General features: G+C 44.2%; 1 long non-coding RNA gene across 2 annotated transcripts in view; it reads left to right on the top strand.

Annotated features, from left to right (window-relative positions):
* The window catches only part of LOC138491858 (uncharacterized), a 1,096,402-nt gene that overhangs the window by 91,713 nt on the left and 979,264 nt on the right, over nucleotides 1-25,425 (top strand). Inside the window, exon 1 of one of the 2 annotated variants that reach the window (XR_011276098.1) lies at nucleotides 19,137-19,407. The exons of the other annotated variant lie outside the window; for it this stretch is intronic. This is a non-coding gene — a long non-coding RNA (uncharacterized lncRNA). Of the gene's footprint in view, nucleotides 1-19,136; nucleotides 19,408-25,425 lie in introns of those variants that run through there. 2 annotated transcript variants of the gene reach the window in all.

Below are 25,425 nucleotides of genomic sequence, written 5' to 3'. Positions count from 1 at the left end.
GAAACAAGGACTTTAATGTTGCCCCAGGGGTTCCATTGCTATTAGTACTCTGGCACGTCGTTCCGGGGTACTAATATAATTTTTTTCTCGAGCTGAGAATCAGCATTGAAAATGATTCTCGACTTGAGAAAAAAAAAAGGATGGCTGCCAGGGATCGGGAAGAAGGGTCTACATATAGTCCCTTCTTCCTTCCCATGACAGCCATTGAATTTAATGGAAAAAATAAACAATGAAAATGGCCGCCATGGGAAGGTAGAAGAAATGACACGTAGTCACTTCTCCCTTTCCATGGCAGTCAATGAAAAAAATGTAAACAAACAAAATGGCCATCATGGAAAGGGGGAAGGATTGCACGTAGTCCCTTTACGCTTTCCATGGTGGCTAATCACGGGATGTTCCCGCACTAGCGAGGGACAATGCAACAGAAAGTACATGGGGTATGGGGGCCTTAAACAGCACACTTACCTGATTCCCGGCGAGGGAAGATGGCAGCCTACCGGTCCGAGGAGACTTGGAACAGGGTCTTTCCCTGAGTGGAAAGACCCCTTTCCAAGCCTCCTCATTGGTTGGGATGCTGCCACAGCCCCATCGTTGGGAACTAATGTAACATAATACAAGATTAGTGCACATTTGTGCTTAACACTGCTCTCATAGTTCTCATTTAGACATAGGGCGTCATTACGAGGTTGGCGGTAGCCGTAGTACAGGCACGGTTTACCGGGTCATGCCAAGTATGGCGGATCCAGTAATAGCCCATTCGCGGGTGCCGGTAATAAGTGACTCCCCATCCCCATTCAGCCCGATAGGGCTGAATGGGAATGGGACGTCGGATGCACCAGCACCATTCCGAGTGGTGCCGGTGCATCCGACGTGCTGTGTTCGCGGGTGCCGCTCTGCTCACAGACCTGGCGGGCTGACAGGTGCCCACGAGCACAGCTCGTGGTATGGCGGTCCCGGAACTACGGTACCGGCATGCTTACCGGTACCGTAGTTCCCGGACCACCATGCTTGGAATGAGACGCATACAGTCGAAAATAATTTCCTTAATGATGGCCTGCAGCACCTTTGGTGACCACCTTTCTGTTCCTTTTCAAGAAAATTAACAACCAAAGGTTTTCTCATGCTGCAATCGGTGCAGATGTCCTGCTACAAACAAATAAATCTGTGGTAGCAGTATTGGCCTAGGTCCTGAAATCATGATGATGCAATTTTTAGATGGGGCTTTTATTTGTATAGCTCGTAAAAAAAATGGGCCTCATTACAACTCTGGCGGTAGCCGTGCCCTGATTAAGGGCATGGCTGCCGCCGGAGTTACATTTTTTCCGGCACCCGCGAATGGGCAAGAACCGGGTCATGTCGAGCTTGGCGGACCCGGCAATTGCCCATTTGCGGGTGCCGGAATCAAGGGCCTCCCGATCCCCATTCTGCCCCATAGGGCTGAATGGGGATGGGAAGGTCGGATGCGCCGGCACATACAGAGTTGTGCCGGTGCATCTGACATGCTCTGCTCATGGGTGCCGTTACACCCACGAGGAAACACGTGGCGGGTGAAACGGCACCCAAGAGCAGAGCACGTAGTATGGCGGTCCGGGAACTACGGTACCGGCATTCTTACCGGTACCGTAGTTCCCGGACCGCCATGCTTGTAATGAGGCCCAATGTGTTGTTCAGTTCCTTGGGGTAGTTTGTAAGCGTTTTTTCCGTATCAACGTTTCTGATATTATAGCTGCACTTGCTAGTCCTTGGCTTCACAAAAATGTGGACGCTGCAAGGGGAAGATTACTGCTAGATGGCACACTATGGTGTATTTGTTGGAATGTAGTATGGAATATATTCAGCGGTGGTGCAAGAAGGAACAGTGGTTGGGTGTCATATGCCGGTCAGCATATTGTTTTTTTCTTTTGACATTGCAGAATACCTTTGTTGCTTTTCTTCGTCAGTGTGATTTCGTTGCTGTCTGGTATTTTGTCAGACTGGCCAATCATCACATTGGAACTCATAGGCTTACCCTATAAGAAGTAGGTATTATTGAGTGTTTTATAGAAGCAACTTCATTTTGTATTTGTGTACATTGTGAAAGCACTTAAGTATGGGGTTGCTAGTGTACAAGACAGGCACATGTTAAAGGGGCTGTTACATCAACCAGGGCTCAAGTCGAGGTTACACGCGTATGGAAGGAGTACCCCCACTTTTTTCAGAGGGCCCTTTGATATGCTAATTTCTGGCGCCACCACATTCAATTGGTATGGTAATGCCCCCCACACTTTTATTTTAGGACTTGCCCCCTGATGCCATCCCATTTTCAGCCAGCAGGCAGTGACAGTGCCACTGTGCTGTTTACTCTGTGGTCTGTTAGGGTGGTGGAGTGAGTATAGTTTTCTCCAGGCAGAGTAATCAGTGGAGAGGTTTGGTCAGAGTGGCGGGAGTGTGTTTTCAGTTGATAGGCATCAGATTAGAAGGGGATGATACGATTGGTATACTGAATGAGGAGAAACATCACAAACAACCCCGCCAATAATGTAGCCCATGATAGGACGTGCAGTCAGTAGAACCTAGCAGTCAAACTGTGGGTTCCTACACACTACAAAACAAACGTAACTGTGCTGGCTGTGAACAGGGAAGGGGCTACTAAGTGCTGGGCATTATAGTACATTATATGATTGACTGTAATGCTCTATTAAATAACACAATGTCAGAATGATGCTTTACACTAAAATATCAAGTAATTAATGCTGATCAGGCAAAATGAATTCAAAATGTTTGAGGCTGTAATGAAAACAAAATAATGTAACTTTAAGGTGCTTCTGCATGTTAGCCTTGATGTGTCTGCCATAGTCAATAAAGTAATTGAAATCTATTCCTAGATAAACACATAGAACTCTTGTCTTATGAGGGTGGAACTGATTCCTTGCCCCAGCAGTCCAAAAGAAACGGAAACCCTGAGAAATCCATCCATTACAATTATTTGCACCAATCCAACATTATAACATGTCAAATAGTATTGATGCCCGAGCGAAGAATCAATAGTTTGTCATAGATACTGTCCAACATTTTAGATGTAAATCAGTCCAGGAATTGGTGAACTATATAGCAAGCTATGCATATTTCTCTGATGCCAATGCTTGTTATGGCTTTCATAAAGAACTAAGTGAATTGTTTTGGTTCAAGCTTTATTCTGAGAACTGCTCCTCCTTTTGATATTCAGGGCTGATTAGAAATAAATATAATGATATGCTGTAGATTGAACGTCTCACAAAAGTGAAATCAAACAATGTCATTTTGTGTCTACATTTTATTTTTATGTTTATTTTTTATTTTATGGGCATTTGTTAGGTGCTTATACACGGAATAGTGTTTCCAAGTGCCACATGCAACAGAATAGTGTTTCCAAGTGCCACAGGGAACAAGGGAGTAAATAACATTGGCAAGAACAGTACAATACAATCATGATCCTACTAGGCCTTGTGGCATTTGCACGTACAAGTACAGTCAAGAGAAGTGCAGGAGATAGGGTTGGGTAGGGGGTAAGGAATGGACAAGTGCTAATAGACCATGGGGGGAAAGTGCCAGAGGAGCCAGATCTACGGCTAAGTGCTCGGCAGATGAACCCCACGTACGATGCTCAGCCACCAGAAGGGAGCATGCAGGGGTAGTGCTGAGGGGGTGGAGGATGCGGGTGTCAAGTGGGTAGAGGGCCTGGAATCCTGGGTGAATCATAAGGAACAGGCCACTAGTCTCAGCAGCAGCGGGGTGATTAACAAGGAAGGGAAGAAAGGAAAGAGGTAGCGAAAAGCAGAGTTTTGAGTAGTTGCCGGAATTTAAGGAGGTCCGGCTCAAGTCTGAAAGGGGCAGGAAGGCTGTTCCAGAGGTAGGCACCAGCCAAAGAGAGAGACCTGTCCCCCATTCCCTGCTTGATGAAGCCTTTCACTAACAGAGAGCTGGATTTAGAGTAGCGGAGGGCTCTATCAGTGGAGTATTTAGGGAGGAACAGTTGGCGATAGCGTAATCCCAGGCCCCAGAAAGCCTTGTCTATGATGCAGAGTGTCTTGAATTTGAGCCTCGCAACCACTGGGAGCCAGTGGAGGGATTTTATGGCTGGAGAGATACGATCCCTAGGCTTAAGGCCAAGAATAAGTCTTGCAGGTCTATTCTGGATTAGCTGAAGCGGGCGTAGGGAAGAAAGGGGGAGATTGAGGAAGAGGCCTTTGCAGTAGTCCAGCCTGGAGAGGACCAGAGTTCTGGAGACATTGAGCTTCTGGTGGAAGGCGAGCAAAGGGAGAATGCCTCTAAGGAAGTGAATCTGGAAGTGGGACTTCTTGGCAAGGTCCAAGATCTGAGGGAGAAGTAGAGAGCAGAGTCGAAGATGACCCCAAGGTTTCTGGCATTGCAGGATGGAGACGCTAGAGGGCCAAGGGAGGGCGGCTAGAGGGTAGGATAAAAACCGGCAGAGGTGTCCCAATGAGTAGGATCTCTGTTTTACTGGTATTGAGATGGAAATCATTAGGAGTACACCATGCCTGGATGGTGGTCAGACAATCAGGGATAAGCGAGGCGGAAGAGCAGGTAGTAGAGGGAAGTTTTAAGGAAAGCTGTGTGTCATCAGCATCACAATGGAAATGAGGAGAGAAGAAGGAGAGCAGGTGAGCAATAGGGGCAAGATAGATATTAAAGAGCCATGGTGATGGGATAGAGTCCTAGGGGACGCTGCAGTTAGAGAGTGTGGTGGTTGACGAGAAAGGGCACAGTTGCAGCTGGGAAGGGCAGTTAGCAAGGAAGGCAGTCAGCCAATCCAGTGCCCATTCCGTGATTCCAAGGGTATCACAGAGTCATTTTATGAGGATAAAAGGGTTGACCATGTCAAAGGCAGAGGAGAGATCCAGGAAAATGAGAACAGCAGGAGAGTTAGTTTCAGGATTTGAAAGCATGTCTTCACGGGTGTTCAGGAGAGCAGTTTCTGTGCCTTTCGATGCTCGGAATCTGAATTGATGGTCCTGGAGGCAACCAACAAGTTCAGTGTGGAGGGTCAGTTGGGGCGGGACAACTTCTCTGGGAGTTTACCCAGGAAGAGGGCACTGGAGATAGGGCGATAGTTAGCCGGGCAAGAGGGGTAAGCAGACAGCTTTTTCGTGAGAGAGTGCACAAGGGAGTGCTTGAGGCATAGAGGGAAAGAGCCAGCGGCGAAGGAGTGATTACCGAAGTAAGCTTGAGCCAGGGTGAGAGAGTAAATGTTTTCCTTAATAGTTCTGGAAGAGCAGGGAAACACCTGTTTGGAGAGACTTCATAGAGCGGACAACTTTAGAGACCTCATCCAGTGCAATGGGTAAGAGGGAGGCGAGTGTGGTGCAAGGAAGAAAGGGGGCCAAGGGAGGCAGGGGAGCAGGAGCAAAAGAGGAGATGGAGCTGGAGCAGAGTGAGGACAGGATGTCTTGGGTTTTAGATGTGAAATGGGAGGCCAAAACGGTGAAGAGAGCCTGGGAAGGATGGGGAGAGGTTGAGACTGTAGTTAGATTGGCGAGTTCCTTGCAGATTTTGAAGAGTTCAGTTGTATTGCTAGTGGCTCCTTAAATTCAGATTAGGATGTGGGCCCTCTTCTTGGCGTGGTACAAGAACGATATTGCCTTTGGAGCAGGCAGCAGGCCAGTTTGTCAGAAGATGAACCCGAGTTCTGGACAATGCTGATTGCGTGGTGACCTTTGGAAAATGATGAACTTGACAAACTAATAATTGTTTAAAAAGGCAATTTGTAAACTGTGTTTCAATAAGAATAAGATAACAAAAGATATTAATATTCAAAGTTGGAATCTGCATCTGAGTTTATCAGGTTTAACTTGAGGTAGTATATCAACTAAAATAAGATGCATCGACATACACCCAATTTAGTTTGGATATGACTTGTCTGAGACATCAATTCATGATCACCTTTTTTTTCCTTTTGACTCTCATTGTTGTACTATTTATTTTCATTAAATATGTTTATTTATACCTGAATGCAATTATCAGAAGACAATGTCTTGTGGGAAGTTGTTTATAATGATAAATGTTCTTGGATATGACCCTGGTACTGATGGTCCAGGAACCACATGCTAATTTAAAAGAGGTATAACAAAATGTCCAATCCTATGTGGCTGAAGCATAGGAGGCTTCTAAGCACTATACCAAAACAAAGAGAATGCAGAGAATCATACTAAAGCCCAGAGATGATATTTGGTTAGCCACAAGACATTTACCTCTTGGAAGTCCTCACATGTTTTACACCACGTCCATGCATAGGCCCATTCAAAATAACAGCTCAAATGAATCCAGACACCTTTAAAGTGGATCTCTCATCCAATAATAAAATTCACCCAGTGTTCCCATGTCCGTACTACAGCAGTTTATCACAGGTTACGACCACTACCATCTCCCCCAGCAACCAAAATCAGTGAAGACTACCCAGCCACCAAATGTATGAAGTAAGTGCGATATAAGATGCTAATTGAGTGAGAAATAAGGTTTTTATCTGGTGGACTTGAAACACTTTGGTCCAGATCCTAGAAAATACAACCAATGTACATGTCCCCAGGCTGTTACAAAACATCTATTCACAAAACTTGTATAAGCATATACCCAACGGGGGAGTGTGACCATGTTTTGGGGGGATTACTGACATGACCATGACTCATGATAGTCTTAGGCCACTGAGATCCGACAGAACAATTTCACCTAGCATAGTTATCCCCAGGTAGGACCAAGCAGCATAATGACCCTCAAAAACAGACCACATGGGGAGTGTGACTTCAGGCAAAAAGAACGTCATAGTGTAGGACCTTGATCAACCAAGATACATAATTTATTTTCTTATGGAGTACCTACATTTCCCCTGAGGCCTTACGAAAATCACAATCCTTCCAAATCCTGTAGTGGAGTTCATACTTTGAGACTTCCCCAAATCCTGCTAGCAGAACAACCTGGAAACAGAGGCACTATAAATATCCCCACCCAACTGCATCACGTTGCCAGTCATGTGTGTGCTAACGGCAGCTTTCTGCAGTCCAAACTTAACACAACCTGCTCATCTGTGAATCCCCATCTACCTTAGACATCCAGTCAATGCCAGCATCTTCAAAACAGGATAAGAACGCAAGTGGGAATGTTCATCTTTCGCCATACCACAACCATGGTAAGGATAACAAAAATATCATTGCACGCCTATCACTGTGATTAAGAAAAGGCAGATTAACAAAGGACACCATAGTGCACCTTTCACACAACTCAAGTTCAGAACATTGTGAACTACCCAGTTGGGTTCTAACTAAGCACTGCCGAGCACTGGTACTATTTAATTCTGAAAAATCAAGCACTCATAAATATAGATGCAAGGGCTTACTTTGAACTACTACGCAAGTTTGTAGGCCAACATCTCGAGGCCAGGTGTGGGACTGTGCTTGGTTACTCTACAGCAGCCCTCCATTTCACCACAGGTACAAATGGTTCTGGAGGGAATGGGGAAGAATGGGACATTTTAGAAAGGGACAAGATTAATAGGAGTTATAATCACATGACAGTGTCCCCCTGAAGTCAGTTTGAGGACCCTTTCCGAGGGTGCCGTAGAAAATAAGAGACTCGCCAACCGAAGGGAATCACTAAGACCTCTTTCACCCTGCAGTTAGTTCCACAGTACTGTAGCCACTTCAGTTGCTTGGGAAATATTGGTTGGGATGAGTGGCATGTATGTTGCTACCAAATCAAAGGGTGGGTTACATCAACAACCCTTTACAACCTTAGGAAGCTGTTGGCTATCCTTTCTTCATGTAAAGGAGGGCCTACCTACAGCATTAGTTCTCTTAGATTCATAAAAAGGTCTTTGTTTCTTCACAGTGGCTCTTCAAAATATGTGAACTGTGCAGGATTACCATGGGTACATGTTCCATCTCCTTGGTCTCATTGCTAGAATAAACCCACTGCTTGAGTGCATGTGACTGGAATACTGTCTTCCCCCATAGCAATTTCTCATGGAATGAAGCAAATGTGTCCATTGTCTCTCCTGTTATTTGCAATAGCAATGGAACCCTAATCATGCAATCTGAGAGACAGCTGCATTTGTTTCTATCACCATAAGGGACTCGTTGTGCTTGATGCTGATGACATATTATGCATTTTACATCCGAGGAAAAATATGCCTATACTGATGCTGGAGTTATAAACATTTGATACATGCTCTGCTTGAACATTAACATATCCAAATCTGAATGTTTTCTCATTACTGACTGTATAGAAAATGTATCGGGTGTCCCTGTGTTAAGATGGAGCCCCTTGATGTTCAGATTTTTAGAACTGGAATTATTTTGGAATTTGCAGGGCCTATTACAACTAAATGATGTGAACATTTCAGAATGCACGGTACCGACAATTGAAAAATAAATTCAACTGTCAATATCCACCTTGGGTTTATATCTCAGGGATGGTAATCCTACCGAAAGTCATATACTTATTCTTGAACATCCCTGTTCATCTTCTGAGTACCTCCTTTTTCATAAAACTACACACTTCCACTACAAAACAAATTTGGACTGGGAAACCACCATCCATGAATATAATTCAACACCATATGCAAACTAAATGGTGTGGGTGGACTTGGAGTCTTAGACTTGGGAAACTATTTTTTAGCTGCTCAAAACAGTATGCATGTTACTGGTTTGTAATCCCTTTAAAGCTGTCACATTAACCTGCAAAGGGCATTGAGTCCCCTGCAATCCTTACACAGTGTCATTCTGTGATCGCACAAGCATATTTATGTAGAAGTAGATACTGTGACCGGAAATGTGATGGGTGGAAGGTTTCGAATTAATCTGAACCACTGGTATTGCTCTGGGCAACCTTCCACACCACTGTTGTTTAGCCCGTCTGCGCCATGGCAAAAGGAGCCAGCCATATGCAAATCAGTCAGGTACTGCCACCAATGGGAGCAGGCCTGCCTGAACTGCTAGGCCAGTTCCCCTCTGCATGGAAACACAAGCAACCCCAGACATGTTTTGGCCTTGTTGGGTCTCCTCAGTGAGGTGCAGCTTGTTTCCCTATGAAACAGCGAGCCAGGGACCCACGTCTGGGCATTCACTCTCTCACATAGGGAGACAAACTACAACCAAAAAAGTGATGGTGGAAGGTTTCAAATTAATCTGAACCACTGGCATTGCTCTGGGCAACCTTCCACACCACTGTTTTTTAGCCTGTCCGCACCATTGCAAAAGGGGTCCAGCCATATGCAAACCAGTCAGGTAGATAATGTGGACATTTCAATCTGGGCCTGTGCATCGCTGCATACAAAAATTGGTCTCACCTCTATCAAATTTAAATATTCCTTGATAAGATAAAAGGCATATCACTCACATTTTAATCAAAAACAGTAGGAGTGTAGGGTTGGTCAGATGAGGATCTCTTCCGAGAAGGAATATTTATCCCACTACATAGGTCCCAAAAAATTGGTGACCTCTCCTAAATGGAAATAATATGGTAGGTAGAATTATGAATCCTGGTGGCTTTTTCCTACTTTCCTTTTTGAGCCCACAGAGAGCACGATATCCACTTTTGTTTATAATTAAAGGGACATTTCGAAAACCACTGTCTTCTTTTTACAAATAGGCCAGATACCTACATCCAGCAGAGACAGCTACCAGAGTGAGGACGTGGCCATGAAATACTGGATGAGACATGGAAACTCATGTGAGCACACACAACTGTGGTCTCACATAACTATAGATACAAGCTAATGCAGTGAACATTCTTAACGTAACTCTACCATACTCCCCACAGTGGTTAGGTATGCCCCAGATGTAATGTAAATAGTGCAGCCGTTCGACAAAGATCTCGGGGAGTTCTCCTGATCCTGGATTTTTGGGAACTAATTTGATCTGACACATCTATAGTAACTCAATTGCATCCACTGGGGTTTATGTATCCTATCCTTAAATTAACAAATGTCATGTGTAACAGGGCAGCCAAGAGGTGGGCTTAAAAAGACTGACACATGGTCTGGTTTCTGTAATAGAAATAGGGTTATTTTGATCACCACAGCAATTAAGCAATATTTTGGCAACGTCTTTGTCATAAGGCAAAAATAAAGTCTCTCACAACAATGCCAGAAAGGGGTTCCATGCGCCTGGTTTGAGTGTCTGATTAGCAACCCTGGTCTTTGTCTTCGGGGTGCCAGTTTATGGGGTTTGAGTATGGGGATAGGCTTCGCACGGCTGATGCCTTCCAGGCATGTACCAGTCAGCATGTCTCTTCGGGCAGATCGAGAAACTGAGTGAGTTCTTCTGGGAACTAACACTCTAGCAGAATACTGGGGTGGGTACTTAGATGTTCTTCATCAGTTGATCACCACCCTTCTTTAAGAACCTGGTCCCTAAAACACCTTCTCTTTGGCCATCACGAGCGTAAGATCCCTGGTCACCGTTGTGATTGCACTGTCTTGTAACTCTTCCCATTTCATGTAGTTTCTTTCCTGAATGGACATGGTCTGCGGGAACCTCCCTGCTCTCTCTATCTAGAAGTGGACCTGTTGTCCTCCAGTCTCCTTAGGAATAGTAGTGGTATCGCCTCATCTAGGAAAAGCTTTGGTGGCCATTTTGAAAAACACAATCCATTTAAAATAAGCAACTTCCTGCTGCCATCCACCCCATCCATGTCATGTCAGGGAGTGCCAAATCAAGGGTGGCCCTTGTGCAAGGGATCCCGGCCTCGCCACCTGCATCCTCTGTGTCCCCATCCTCATCCTCCTCCTCCTCCTCCGTCTCCTCCTTCTGTCCCTGTCCTCAAGTCATCACTGCTGCTGCTCCAGCACCATCAGTGGCAAATCAGCATGCAGTGAATTATGTATTGTAGCGAGCCTTGCATGCTTGCTCATTCGGGTGTGCTTAGAATGGAGTCTTGTTAGTGTGTGGCCTAAACATAGAAAGAGACTCAACTGATTCATCCCTAATATCCTGATTATCCTATGGTTCAGCCCCCACTGCTTTCCCCTTTCACTTCCATATTCCCATTTTTGATTCTGTCCTTTTTAGACTGGCAAAGTTCAGATCCCTGGATCTTACTTTGCACCAGTTATTCTCTACTGCCTCCTCCTGGATTTACTTTATTTCCTCTTTTACCTCATTCCTCTTCCCTATCTAAACGAACTGGGGGTAGATCTCTATCTTCAGCTGGGGCCTCCCTCTGGAACAGCCTCCCTGACACTCTAAAACTTGAGGAGAACCATCTGCGGTTCCGGAAGCACATCAAGACCTTCCTCTTTGCTTCTGCCTAGTCGCGCTCTGAAACACTTGTGTACGAGCGTGATACAAATAAATATCATATCATATCGTATCATACATTCCTTTCTCTTCCCGTTCTCTCTATTCTACAGTGTATCCTGCTCCCTCATGTCTTCCTCCTTCCAAATTAAGCTCTCTTTCTTACTGCTCTTGGCCACTTCATATGCACTGCTCTTCCTTGGTCTTCTCTCTGCCCTGTCTCACTCTCTCCAATTAACTACAAACTCCCAAGCTGATGCTAGTGCTATGCCTCTCTTTATATCTGGTCTCACTATTAATTAAACTTTATAGTGATTGAGTGTGTGCACCTGCATGGGATTTGGGATTGGTCATGATTAGCTGACCTACCCCAAGATCTGTTATAACTAGGTGTCTGCTAGTAGGATCTTATCAGCCTATGGCTCTGTGGGCTGAGGACATAGAAGCCCATGCCACAATCTTGGAATTAGGCATCCCTGTCATGGTGGCCACCAGGTTCCAAAATGGTTCCTTCACTGGCCTGTCTATCCATTCCCTGGATTGCTTGTTGTTCAAAGCCATAGGGCCTGTTGAGATGTGCATCAGTTCACAGCTGCTCCCCAAACATTAAGCACCTGACTATTGGGTATCCATTAGGCTGCAATTGTAGTTTGCAATTGTGAACACCCATGAATCCGTGAACAGAGGAGCCTTTCAGATCCTTTATTGAGTCATTTTTCCATATCTGCTCAGAGGCCAGACAAAATGTAAAGGCTGTGGGGGATTCACCATATACCACATCCTTGTTAACGGGACACTACCCATTTTTGCCAAATGAAATGTCCACAGAATTATGTTTTGCCACTATTTTTAACACTCTTTGTACTGCATGTTTGGGTATGGTTAAGTTATGTTATGTTGATTCAGGACAGTCTGCAGTTGTGCTAGTTATATAGAAAGGAGGTGGTTGAAGGTGGAAGGGGGAGGCAGGGGTTGAACCTCCACCTGCTTTCTGTGGTTAAAAAAAGCAATAAGATTGGCAACCAAAAATTTGGCGAAATGTCATTCTGCAAGAACTATTCAAGAATGTCCATAGATCCATTGACATTGCATAGCAGGTGGTCTCCCGAGGTTCCTGGGCCTCCCATTTGTGACCTTAGTAATATGTCTTTGTCATAATTGCCACATGGCATAGAACCCTAGGTAAACCAAAGCATGTGGATGGAAAAGTGTGTGCTAATGATTCATTGTCACTTTCAGTTACTGTGGAACAATGTTGTGAATTACTATACAAATCTCAACTTCATTCAGCTCTAGAACACCACATTCTCCTGTTGTCTCTCAGTTCCACGTGTCAGTGTGTTGGATTATTTCCTTATCACCGTCTGTGTAACCAAGCCTACTTGGAGTTCAACTATTGTGGTGAAACTTCACTTACCAAATTCCAAGTGTATCCTTCTAATTCATTCCAATTAATCAATTCACTGCCTTTGGAATGTATATATATATATCGTAGTAAAGTGTTCTCGTACCTTTAGGATTAATATTTACATCATACATTAAGTAGTGGAACTGATCTTTGTAACCCACACCCTGACGTCCTAGCAACCACTACTGATTGGCCCTGGGGGCGGAGTGGCAGTAGATGGGTTAAGGGAATCCCAAAAACAGCTCTGGCCCTGATTCATGGATTATTTGCGCCGAAAAAAATGGGATTTGTGCGGTATTCTGCCTGCAAATCCCCATTTGTTAAACAGAGATTTGTGGGCAGAATGCCGTACAAATCCCTTTTTTTCGGCACAAATAATCCATTCTGTCTCATGTGCCCCAAATATTTTGATTAAATAAAGTGCCAGTGCAATAAATGGGTTACTTTTAAAAAATGTGCCTATGACTTTTGAATTCCCATTATCAATCAGATGTACATCTTCAGGTTTTTTAGATTTGTATATCTGTGAACAAATATTCTGTCATATATGAACGATAATAAGTAATAGACAGAGGCCATCTTACATTTCTGCAGTAGGAGAAACAATTTTAACACTGATGTATTTGGAATAGATTACCTCCCCTCCGAATCGTACAGGACTTTGACATAAACAACTCTGAACCAAAGACATTGGGCCTCATTACGAGGTTGGAGGTAGCCATGCTGGTTTTACCGGCATGGCTACCCCGAAACTCTGCTCCGGCTCTGGGTCCTGCGAAAGGGGAATCACCGGGCCATTCCAACCTTGGCGGACCCGGTAATTCCCCTTGCACGGGACCCGGAGCCGGTACGTCCCCATTCCCATTTGAGCCCCCATAGGGCTCAATGAGAATGGGGAGGATGGTAGCAGCGTTACCATTCATAACGGTATCGTTGCTTCCATCTAGTTCTGCTCGCGGGTGCCGGTATGGCCACCTGGTCAGACGAGGTGGCTGCAAGGGCACCCTCGAGCAGAACTCGTAATGTGGCGGTACGGTAAACAACGGTTCCGGTAGCATTACCGGCGCCATTGTCACTGTACCGCCACAGTTGTAATGAGGCCCACTATCTATAAGAGACAAAGATCATTGCTATTCGTACACTGTTGTTTCATCGACAGAAATCACTTTGTGGTATGTTACTTCAAGACAGGCTACTTCGTGGGGCAAGATAGGTAGGGTTATGTCGAGGGATAGGTGGTTTAGAGAGGTGGAAAGGGATAAGGGCAGCAGTGGGTAGGGGATATGCGTGGAGTATGGAGGGAACCTCCATCAAAAGAAGCAAATGAGTAACCTAAAATGAAATAACATACCACAATTTGATTTCTGTCAATGAAACCATGTAGATGCTTGCCACCTAGAATCAACTGGCAATAAAAAGGAGGAGTATTTTGCCTTCACTAGAGAATGGAACCCCTTTGATGTAAATGTTAATGTGGTAATATGCGCAACTATGGAAGTGGGTGAATTTATAGGACCCATTATTAGGAGTCTCAACAGATTTTCATGTATCTGGAAACCATGTTACTGACTTACTTGTGACCCATCTGGTAGGGCGCTTTATTGCTGATTAAATTAATAATTTTGGAAACCCCAGTTTTGCAGGGACCTAAATTGAGACTCATGCGAGTGGCACATTTTGTAATAATTAAGGAGAATAATTGTAATGCTGCTCCCTTCATTTTATACTGTTTAAAGGTTGTATTTTATTACGCATTTTTAATGATGGAGTGATGATATGATATGATAGTTTATTTATATAGTGCCTATACACAATGTGTTTCAAAGCGCTACATGGCAAGGGAGGGAACAATGGAAAATACAATGACATTCTTACAGGCCGTTAACAACAAGAATGTAAAATTAACTATCGTACTCGGCCTGACAACATTTCAGATAGTGCAAGACCTAAAACACAGATAGGAAGGAAATAGGAAACAGACAGGTTACTACCGTAGTAGGCCTGACAGCATTTCTGGAAGACCGTAGATTAACAAGAGGTGAGGGAGAAGGGAGAAGAAAAGAGGGAGAGGAACAAAACAAGCAACTATCGTACTAGGCCTGACGACATTTCAGATAGTGCTGGTGGGGGGAACAAGTAAAGGCAGGAGGGGAGGAGACAAACATTTGTTGCTATCATACTAGGTCCAGGGACAACTCTGATAGAGTAAGTGCATAGAAAAAAGTGAAGCAGAGGTGTCCTGTCTGTCCTATGGAACCACAGAAATTGTCAGCCCGATTTGGCTTATCATGGCAATGTCCACAGTCACCACTGCCATGTTTTGGAATCATGTACATGGCTCTTTCTTTAAAGGAATAGTTCATTCAGAAATATTTTTGACCAAAAAGATGGCCAATAATAAAACAAATACCTAAAATATATATTTTTTTTTTAAGTCCCTATGCAAAGTTTCGAGCAAATGAAGCTCAAACTTTCAAATTGCAAGCACTAGGGGGCATCCATTTTGTGAAATGGATGCTGTCTGTGCTTGCGTTTGCGGCACTAATGAAGCAAAAGCCAGCCAGCTGTAGTAAACAAAAGCTACCACTGGGTGGCTTTTGCTTCATTGGTGCCGGACTCGGAGGACGGGGACCAGAGACTACAGGCAGGAAAGCTGCAGCTGCATCTCGGTAAGTGCTCTTTTTTTTTTTAAATAAGCACTAGCTGCGTTTTTTTTTCTACGTTTTCCAGGCTGGAGGAGCCCGGAAAACTAAGAAATAAAACAGCAGTTTTTAAAACGTTGTATTTATGTTTGCGGTAGCTTCAGCATGGAGCCCTCTGCGGCAGCTCCAAAGTGAAAGCTGCCGTAGGCAGAAACACAAAGCGGGTGTTTAGAAATGCTGCAGTGTTTCTGCCTACAGCAGCTTTCACTTTGGGGCTCTCGGGCTCCCAGTGGGGGAGCCCGAGAGCCCCAAAGTGAAAGCTGCTGTAGGCAGAAACACAACGCGGCTGTGTTTCCGTACCGCAGTGTTTAGAAATACAACATTTTTGTATTTGTAAATCCTGCAGTATTTACAAATCCAAAAACGTTGTTATTCTGAATGCTGCAGCTTTTGCTGAGAGTCTCCTAGACTCCCTCATGGTTGGGGGAGCCCAGGAGACTCCCTGCGAAAGCTGCAGCATTCAGAATAACAACGTTGTTGTATTTGTGATTGTCGTTGTTTTCCAACCACGGCAATCACAAATACAACAATGTTATATTTTTAATTGGTGGGCCTCAGCTTTTTGCCTTCATTTTATGTTTTCTGTGCTTCCCTGGGCTTGGGGAGCACAGAAAATGTAAAATGAAAGTGAAGGTAGCCTCCTCAGCTCTGCTTAGGCTGCAGTAAGCAAAAGCTCCCAGTAGGGGGCTTTTGCTGCTTGTTTAGTGCCGCAAAGGGAGGCTGCTCGAATTCAAAAAATGGATGCCCCCTAGTACTTGCAATTTTAAAGTTTGAGCTGAGATGATATATGACCTGGATTTTAATTCAATCACCGGAGTCATCTGACATTTTGTTTTCCACTCTGTTATCCTGGCTGCAGTTTTGAGGGATTTTAGAGAACAGACCCTTTAATGGCATTATGCATTTATTTGTAGGTTTTATATAGAAATTGTATTAAATAATTGATCCTCTAGATTTTCTGTTAGGAGATTCTGGGGGGGTGTTTGCATAGAAGCAGCAGGCTCTTAACTCTTCAGTCTATGGGCCACGCGTAGTTTGGAACATAAACACACTGGAAATGTAAGAGCATGTGGAATGCTGCAATGGCCCTGCCTATACGGCGGCCGGGCAGAGCAGAGGTGCATAAAGTCTACTTTGCATAGTGTTTTACGGTTGGTCTACATCTGCATAGTTAAGACTAATAATACTGGGGAGGGTTGATACTTTATTTTGGACTGTGAGCATCTTGGAATTGATCAACCAGATGAAGAGGAGACTATGAATCCTGTTCACAATAAGAGTTATGTGTCTGCATGTTCACGTTTACTTTATTTTACTCTATTTGTACTTTTTGCTTAGTGCTTCCCACCAGCAGCAGGTAGATTATGAACGCTGCTGGAAGTAGCAAAAGAGTGGGAATGGAGAAGAACGCCTGAGGAGATAAGGTTAAGTGTGCAAAGCTCTAAGATCCAAATGCTGTCGGGGAAAAAGAGGAGTTTTCAGGGCTCTTCTGAACTGCATGTGGTCAGGTTCCAAGCAGCGATGCAGCTGACAGTAGTACCAGAGTGCAGAGCCTTGATGATAGAGACATCTGCATATCTCATCAGCTGTAAAGCAACAGGATATAGGAAAACGACCTTAGGCTTCTTTACATTGTTCCAGATTATTGCATAGACTTTCTTTTGAATGTCTCTAGTTTAGTCAACGGTCGACATGAATCCAACTTTGTTTTTGTTATGGGGATTCCCCTACCCCACAAACCCACCTCCATCCCCTTAAACCCCTACCCCCACATAAACACATGCATACATATGTAGATGCATATGTATTTGGTAGAATTGACCAAAGAGGGCCACCAAATTGCAGACTTTCAGTAGAAAGTCTATGTAGCAACAGCAATCAGCTGGTTGACAGTAGCCATTTGATGATGCATTGGAACGTTTGCTCAGCAATGTCTCCATGCATCATCTATAGGAGTTTGACTTCAATGGCCAAAGATCAGGCAGGTGGCGTAGTTCTGGCTCCTTTGCAGTTTATGTACTGATTTGGCAGGGATGGGGCATGTGCATATTCCACTAAAGTAGATAATCCTGGGCAAAACTACTCCAAGAGCTAGTGCAGTCCTTTGTGGATGCACTTCTCATCATGTATCTGGGCTTCCTTATTGAAAGTCCAGCGAAAGATACAGGATTATTCCCCAACAGTGCCAAATTCTGTCATTTCAGTTACTTAATTTTGTTTTATGCTTTTAGGTTCTGCTCACATTTTTGGAGTTCCTGCTCCTTAATCCAGGGTGGTGATAAGTGGCATTATCCCATGTCCGGCCTCTGTTATGTTCCCGCTCCTGAACCACTGACAGCTTTTCAAGTGTCGCTTGAAGAGAGAAATTGACGCATTTCCTGGAGAGTGCTACAATATTCTTGTATTGCCTATTTTCGTCGTATGGGAATCTGCGGACTCCGCTTGACGGCGACGAAGCACACGGTGAACTTTTTTTGCAATAAAAAATAAATAAAATATCAAGGTCAGTGACAGCTCTCTCCACTGAATGGCACTGCAGCTTATCTTGGGCTCCCATGCCCATTTTTCTCAGGCTGGAGAATAGCCACTTTTCCCCGAATAGAAGCTCTAGGCCAGCCCTGTGCCATCTCCCATTCAAGTTGCTTTATTCTCCTCTTTTTAAAGAAGCTGTCATGCTCCCTTTCAGAGCTGACAGGAAAGGCCAAGTCTGCGCTACAGCAGAGCACAAAAAGAAACTTTTTTTTGTGTGTTGATGCTGTACTAAGTGATCCAAGGAGAAATTTAGACTGGTGTAATTTACTCTGGAGGCATTTACTGTACATAGCCATAGTGATGGTAATGCCTGCCTTTGTTGGAGAGGAAAGATAACCATCAATCAGCTGTCAATTGGTCAATTGCAGAAGTGATGAAAGGGAACTGGTAGGGACAATCACTTCTATGGCTACCTAGAGAATTTGAAGTCTTAGGTAAAAGATGGGAAGCGGATTGGACCCGGCGACTGGCCTGGAAGTCTAGCAAGGAGGCGGGCAGAAACCTCAATGCAATATTGACAGAACCACTCATCTCCAGTTTTGACAAACACCAACACACTAACCACCTTCATTAATACCTGTTTTAATAACTGACTAAAGAAATCCATGAACTGTTTGAAGATATTTTTGTTAAAAATTAAAATATAGAGATTGGTTAATTCTGTTTAAATGCAGCATAAATATACAGCACTAAAAAAAAAGGTTTTCATCTTTAAGCCTACATGCGAATTAGGATAAACCAAAAACGTGTGGAAATATAGGGAAAGGGGGTATATTTATATTGCTGTCAAGCATCACAAACAAACCGTCGAAATAATTCGCTGTCAATTGCCAGTATTAAAGGATGTCGAAAAGAATGAATTGCGCCACACACACCCACTCACGTGACAGCACGTTCGCAACGTTCATTTAATGGCGCCCACATATTTAATGCAGGGACATAAGGAGGCTGCAGGACTCGATTAATTATGCACCTTGGATGTATATTTTGACGTCCTTTCGCTGAGGTGCAGGAGGCTGGGTGTATGGAGTATTTTTTAAAGGTTGCACTGTTATTGATTTCGCTTTATGTCCCTTTGGCTGCGGTCTCTAATAAAAAAGGATTACGGGCCTCGGAAGGCAAGAGATACGATCGGTCTGTAATCCAGACCGTGGTTTCCTAGACACCGTATTGTCTATTCTGTTCCGCTATGTGAAAAATGTTGAATATCAACAATGGCTTTCAGAGCTGTATTGTTGAGTTTTGTATGCACTAATCTTGCTCCACTAAAAAAAAAAGGGAAAAAAAGAACTAGCGCTTTGGACAGAAGTCCGTGCAGAGGGGCTGCTGACTCCGGCTGAAGGGGAGACATACCAGGCGTGTGCTTCCATCTTTCTTGTGTTGACCACCTTCCGTGTGTTTACAGCCTCCCATGGCCTGAGCTGATGCGGGGACAGTATTTGGGGGGAGTCGCTGGACTTGTTGGCAGCTGGTTTAGGCCTCCACCCTGTGTCTGAAGGTAAGCTTTTGCTCAGCCCTTATTCAGTCCTGGCCTCTACTCTTAGCTATTCTGCAACTGCGCCAGCGCATCGCTACTGCGTGTTATTTCTGTAAACAGAGTGGGGGAAAGGACTGGAAGGCTTGTGCAGGATAGAGAACTATTAGAAAACGGACTTCCGAGTAAGAGCGAGTGAGCTTAGTGTCAGTGCACGCTGTGCCAGGGAACTGGGAACTAACAGAGAAAGAAACATTGAGGCTTTCCTTTCTTTGATTGACACTTTGCAGAGTTCTGTTTTACATGCAATGTTATGTTTTCAGTCTGATAAACATCCTTTGAACCCACCCTGAACTCTTTGGTGCTGCAATGTGTTCTGTTGCTTTGCAATGCTAGAACATGTGTGTTCAAACATTGTAATGCGCAGTCTCCGTGCAGCATGTCCTTTACTTGAATTGCGCTGGTGGCGGGATTGCAGTCAGGTGCATGGGATTGACAGGCACTCTACCTCTGCGCGCTTGATTCAGCGCTCTTTATTGACTGTATTGCATCTGGGCGCGCCAGATTTGGATGGAATCACAACAGATTAAAATGATAACGTTGTAATTGAATTAGTGATGTATAACACATTCAAACCCACACACATACACACACACACACCACACCCACATACACACAATGTGAGTGCTTGTGTGTTTGTCATATAAAAATATATGTGGGTTTGTGTGTGTGCACGCGCTAAACATGTGACACTTACCATGCAGAGCTTGCACAAGTTTCAATAGTGTACTATGTTTATGGAAATGATTCGGATGATCTGGTGTGTGTAAACATAATGGATACTCAGTTTTTTTTGTGTGTGTTTTTTTTGCTACGGTACGTGAGTACGTGCTTCTTTAGAATTGCTCCCTGGGGAGTTGCAGTTGGCATAGCACGTTGCGGCCGATTTGTGCAGAACACCTGAAGCCACCACGTGCCACTTGCATAGATAGTCATGGTTTAGACAGGCAAAGATATTCATTATCCAGGCCCACATTTATCTTTCTATCAATCTCGCATTTTAAACTGCTCTCTAAAAATGCTGGCGATGGCTACAATTAGAGAGCACTTAGAAAGTCGAATTGGATGTCTGGGCTCTCCTTTCCGTGGATAATTGTAGCTGTGCACTGGTTGTGCAAGATCAAATTAGTGCCCGGCGGTATCTGCGGCGGTGGATGTGTTTCCTTCGGTGCCCCTTTTAACTTTAGACCTCTCAATTGGAAGGGAGTGCGGCTGATGGGCGCTTAAGCCTGTACTTAGTGCCAGGCAATGATGGGCTCCCTGTGAAACCCTTTCTGACCCTCTGCTTGCACGCGGGAGCCTGCATTTTCCCCTTCCTTGGCCATCATTGTCAGTCTATTATGGGACGGAACTGAACCTGAAAATGCGGTACAGTCTGGCAATTAGTGGAAAGGCTTTTCCAGTCTAGTGTAAAGACGTCCATGTTAGGGCCCCAGCAGCCGCATTAATAGTTCTGATTGGCCAGGGACACTGCATCTTACTGCTGCTCGGTTACTTTTCAAAGACAAGGGCCACTACCCTACTTTCTTGCCTTTTTAAGTACTCCATTACAGGCCTACTTCGCTTTCCGGCGTTGCCTTGTTGTAGCCCTTCGCCTCTCGTTTCTCTCGTTTTCAATCTGTCATTTCAGCCCATCAAAAAGACACATTTTGACTTGCACAAGAAAGGAGCGAGTTATCAACACTCACAGAAACTGACATTTTTAATTCAGGCTTCATTATGTCTCTGGATTATGACAGCCGCCGACAAAGACATTTCAAGTTTGCCTCTTTATTATTTTTCGAAAGCAGCGTTGAGGTGTTTATCCATCTTGCAGGAATCCGCCCTCCCGCCCTGCCTTTCTCTGCTGCAATATATAATTTGCATTATCAAAGGCATCAGCCATTATCCAGTCCAAATTCTGACCCGGGTTTTAAAAAAAAAAAAATCTATAAGGAGCTTTTCACAAGTAATATAAAACATTTGAGAAAGTGGGACGAGCCATCTTAAATCTTACCACACAGTTTAACAAACATATGTGTGTGGCTAATATTTCAAAAGTTTAAATCCATGCCTTCAGCGTCCACACAGTGTACACATCAAATATCACATACTTTAACAACAACAAAAAAGAGTCCATTTACTTTTAGGCCAGTAAGATAACATGGGAGTCCAGTAATCAAAGCCATATGACCTCTAGTACAAATGTCAACACATTACAGCCACTAACTAAATGCCCCCAACGAGTTTGAGACCGATACTGCAAATATTACATTTCATTTTCAACTTAATTGGATTTTTTTTGGTTGAATTTGTGCATTGGAATTGATCAAAAGCATGCCAATCAATAATAGAGTGAAGGGATAAGGGATGCAAAGGAAAATAAGTTCAGGAAAATCTAAATGAGGTCTCTGCGTGAAGCTGTACACCTGACTGCATCTACTGCACGTTCCAGTTTCGTATGGGGCAGCTAGTATATTTTGGGCCCGATTCATGGAACTTTTAGCGGGGTGCAAAGGGCACTGCCAACAAACACCCTGATTCACAGAGCGGTGCAGGGTGTATTTTTTGCAGCGCACTGCTGCAAAAGTGGTGCTGGGTCACTTTGCACTGCAAAAATACACTTTGCACCGCTCTGTGAATCAGGGTGTTTGTTCCAGTGCAGAGTCACTTTACATCAGTGCAAAGTCACTTTGCACCGCGCTAAATATTCCATGAATCGGGCCGTCAATCTCCAAAAGTTCCTGAGATTTTCTTAAAAACACAAGGGTACCCTGATGCAGAACGATTTTCACAGGTGAGGCTTGTACCTGGAAACCTCATACTTTGTAGAGAAGCAAATTATTCACGAGATCTGTACTTCACATCTGCTAGAGTGAAGTATCTGTGCTGAATGTACGCGTGTTTCAGTGCATGTAGCGCAACCATTGTCTACCAGTTCTGCATAAGTGGGCGTTGCAAGGGGAGTGTCAGTGTGGTGATAGGGGCAGGCAATGCAAATGTTTTTCAACTCTTCCGACATTGTGAATTTGGTGGGTGTTCTCAAAAGTCTGGCCATGCGCTTGGCACAAATGTCTATTCATTTAACTTTCACCCAAAAGCTTTGCTCTACATCACACAGTAAGTTGGCCACAGTTCTGAAACTGATGTGCTTTTATAGCATGTTTATCCGAAGGGATCTAATTCATGTAATGAGTATTTTCGGAATCTCAAAAAAAATAAAACCACCATGTCAACCGTTTACAATATTTTTTATCACTACTAAATTGAAGGTAGATAGCTGGAAGATTATTAATTCATCTTACTCAAGGGCAATTGCTCTGGGCAACCCTCCGGGCCGTGGATGTTCAGCTTGCCATGCCATTCCAGAAGGGGAACGGCCATTTGCAAATCAGGCTTGGTCCTACCCCAAGAGCGGCAGTCCAGCCGAAACAGTTGGGTGATATGCCTTCGATACAGGGCCCCAAGCAACTCCATACAAGTTTTCGCCTTATTTGAAGTCATCAGCGAGTTGTAGCCTTGGTCTCTCAGCGCAGTATGCTTGGGACTTATGTCTGTGCACACCCGTCCCGCCAGGGGTGACAAATGCAAAACCGAAGGCCAAAGGCTGGAAGATTATGAATTCATCTTACCCACTGCCAATTGCTCCCCCACGGACCATGGTTTTTCAGTCCCCAATGCCATTACAAAATAGGAAAGACTACATGTAAATCAGGCTTGGTCTCACGCCAAGAGGGTCAGTCCAGTCCAAACTGTTAGGTCAAATCTCTTCTGCGCGAGTCCACAAGCAACACCAGACATGTTTGGGCCTTTTGAAATGGCTTTTAGGATTGCCCACAGCAGTCACCAGTGGTTAAGATTAATTCAAAGCCTTCCACCCATCAACTTTCAGTGTTTCATTTATCACTACTCATGCATAATGTGTGAACTGCATGAGTTACGGTCATGCAATGCCAACATTTTAAGTGTACTTTACATTTCCTACGCACTCCATGGGTGACTTTCAAAGGATGTAATTTACACATGTGTAAGTAAAATGTCATTTATTCCGCACCAGCAAGCGTCACAACAATTCTCCAGAGCTGGGACTTGCCTCAGTACGTGTCTAATAACTTTCGGGTCCATCCCTGGGATGTCCAGCCATAGTGAGTGGTAAGAGAAGGAAAGGTTGGGTAAATGTGGGAATGGGTACTAGAGGTAGAGGAGGAGAAATGATACAATAAGAGTGGATGCTGAAAAACTCCAAATGGTATTGAGGAAGGGGCACTATGTTGTATGATGTGGATGAATGCTTGCTTATTCCAGTGGGGTGAAGTGTATATTGTTCTTTGTGAGTGCCATGTGCATTCGTCACGATGGCCACAGATGATCTTGAATTAGATCTGGCACAAACAAGATATCTAAAACCATACCTTTGTAAATTGCCCCCGGCATGTTCTACTCTGCTGAAATCACCAGAAAGCATTCCTATTGCAATCTCTGCTTGTGGGCCTGTCTACCCTGTGTGGAAGCACATATTCAATACACAGGCATATTGGGCACAATCCTGGTCAAACTAATTTACAGTTCCCGCTCAATTTTCAGGTCTTGCTGATCATGTTATTTTAGGGATGTTTTTTGGTAATACCGTAAAACGTAATACAACAGATGGGTGGGGAAATACCTGCCTTGCCCTATTCTAAAGATGATCTTCCCTACCTAGAAACCAAAAACTATAGATCTGTCTGTTTCAGGATGTGAGTAACTGAAAAGCCATCCCTGTATCCAAAACATCTTATCCCGACTCTCAGACTACAAAGAAAACAACAAAGGGGTGTAAGGAAATATCTTTAACTTGATGATCAGCAAAAGTGTTCAAAATCAAAAGTATAAGAATGACTCCAACAAAAATGTTCTCCAAGGTAAAGAGCAGTGGATCCAGAGGGTGATCCCCTTCCGATGGATTCTTAAATAGGATGGCAAAAATGTCTCTTTAGCTGAAAGTTCATTTGTGTCTTCACTGTACTCACAAAGTCCTTGATGAAGCAATACGTTCTGTGACAGTCTTTCTGTAATAGTCTTTCTGTAGTATTTCTTGTAATTTTGCAGATTGCCAGGTATATGCCACTGCCAGAAATGTTTATACAATTTCAGCTACCTGGTGTACTCACCTGCCAGGACTTCTAATGTGTTTCACAGTTATTTGGCTAAACCAGAATAGCATATACTGTGAGGTGCTCTGTATATCTGTCTATGGTAACATTTGCTCAAACATCTCTCCCCGGACTGACATCTCATGCATCTGTACTTGATTGTACTTTGCCTTGTCTGCATTTAAACATTCTTCTTATTGGGTGTTGAATTTGTACTTTGCTTTGTCTGAATTCAAACATTCTTCATATTGGGTGTTGAATGTGTGCTTTGCCTTGACTACATGCAAACTATTTTGTGCATCAGCAATTTCGTACCATTCAAGCATGTCTTGGTGTGCTTGTCGGAATGCCCTGGGTCCTCAGCTACTTTGGGCAGACTCACCAGTTCCTTCGAGCATCTCTGACTCTGGAAGGACCTCAGCGATGTGGTTCCTTCACCCGCTTTCCACTCTGGAGTGTGCAGACGTTCTTCCTGTAACCTGCACAGCTCCACAATCACATACCAGCTTTCCTCATCCCCACAGACTGTGGAACACAATCTCACCAAGCGGTCCAAACTCCAGGAGCTCCTGCGTGGCTCCCACCATCTCTATGGCCCTTCTGGCTCACACACAGCATTTCTCCTCCTGTCCCGGTCGCCTTTTTCTTTCCGCCACGCCTGAGCACGTGCCTCGCATTCGTGAGTCTCAGCATGGAGTTCAACATCTTCTCCTGCCATGCTCGATTCAATAGTGTGGTTGCCATCTTTAAGTGTCTTGCACACTGAAGACTTGGAAAAACCACTAACCTACATGTTGTACTTCAAGTTCCTGTCACTCTGCGCAAACTCCCTCCTCCTCCTCCGCGTCTCAGTACCTCAGTGATTATGGGA

The sequence above is a fragment of the Ambystoma mexicanum genome, chromosome 10 (assembly GCF_040938575.1).
Source record: "Ambystoma mexicanum isolate Mex_15411 chromosome 10, UKY_AmexF1_1, whole genome shotgun sequence".
In the NCBI taxonomy this organism is placed as follows: domain Eukaryota; kingdom Metazoa; phylum Chordata; class Amphibia; order Caudata; family Ambystomatidae; genus Ambystoma; species Ambystoma mexicanum.
This window is presented reverse-complemented; position numbering and strand designations above follow the sequence as displayed.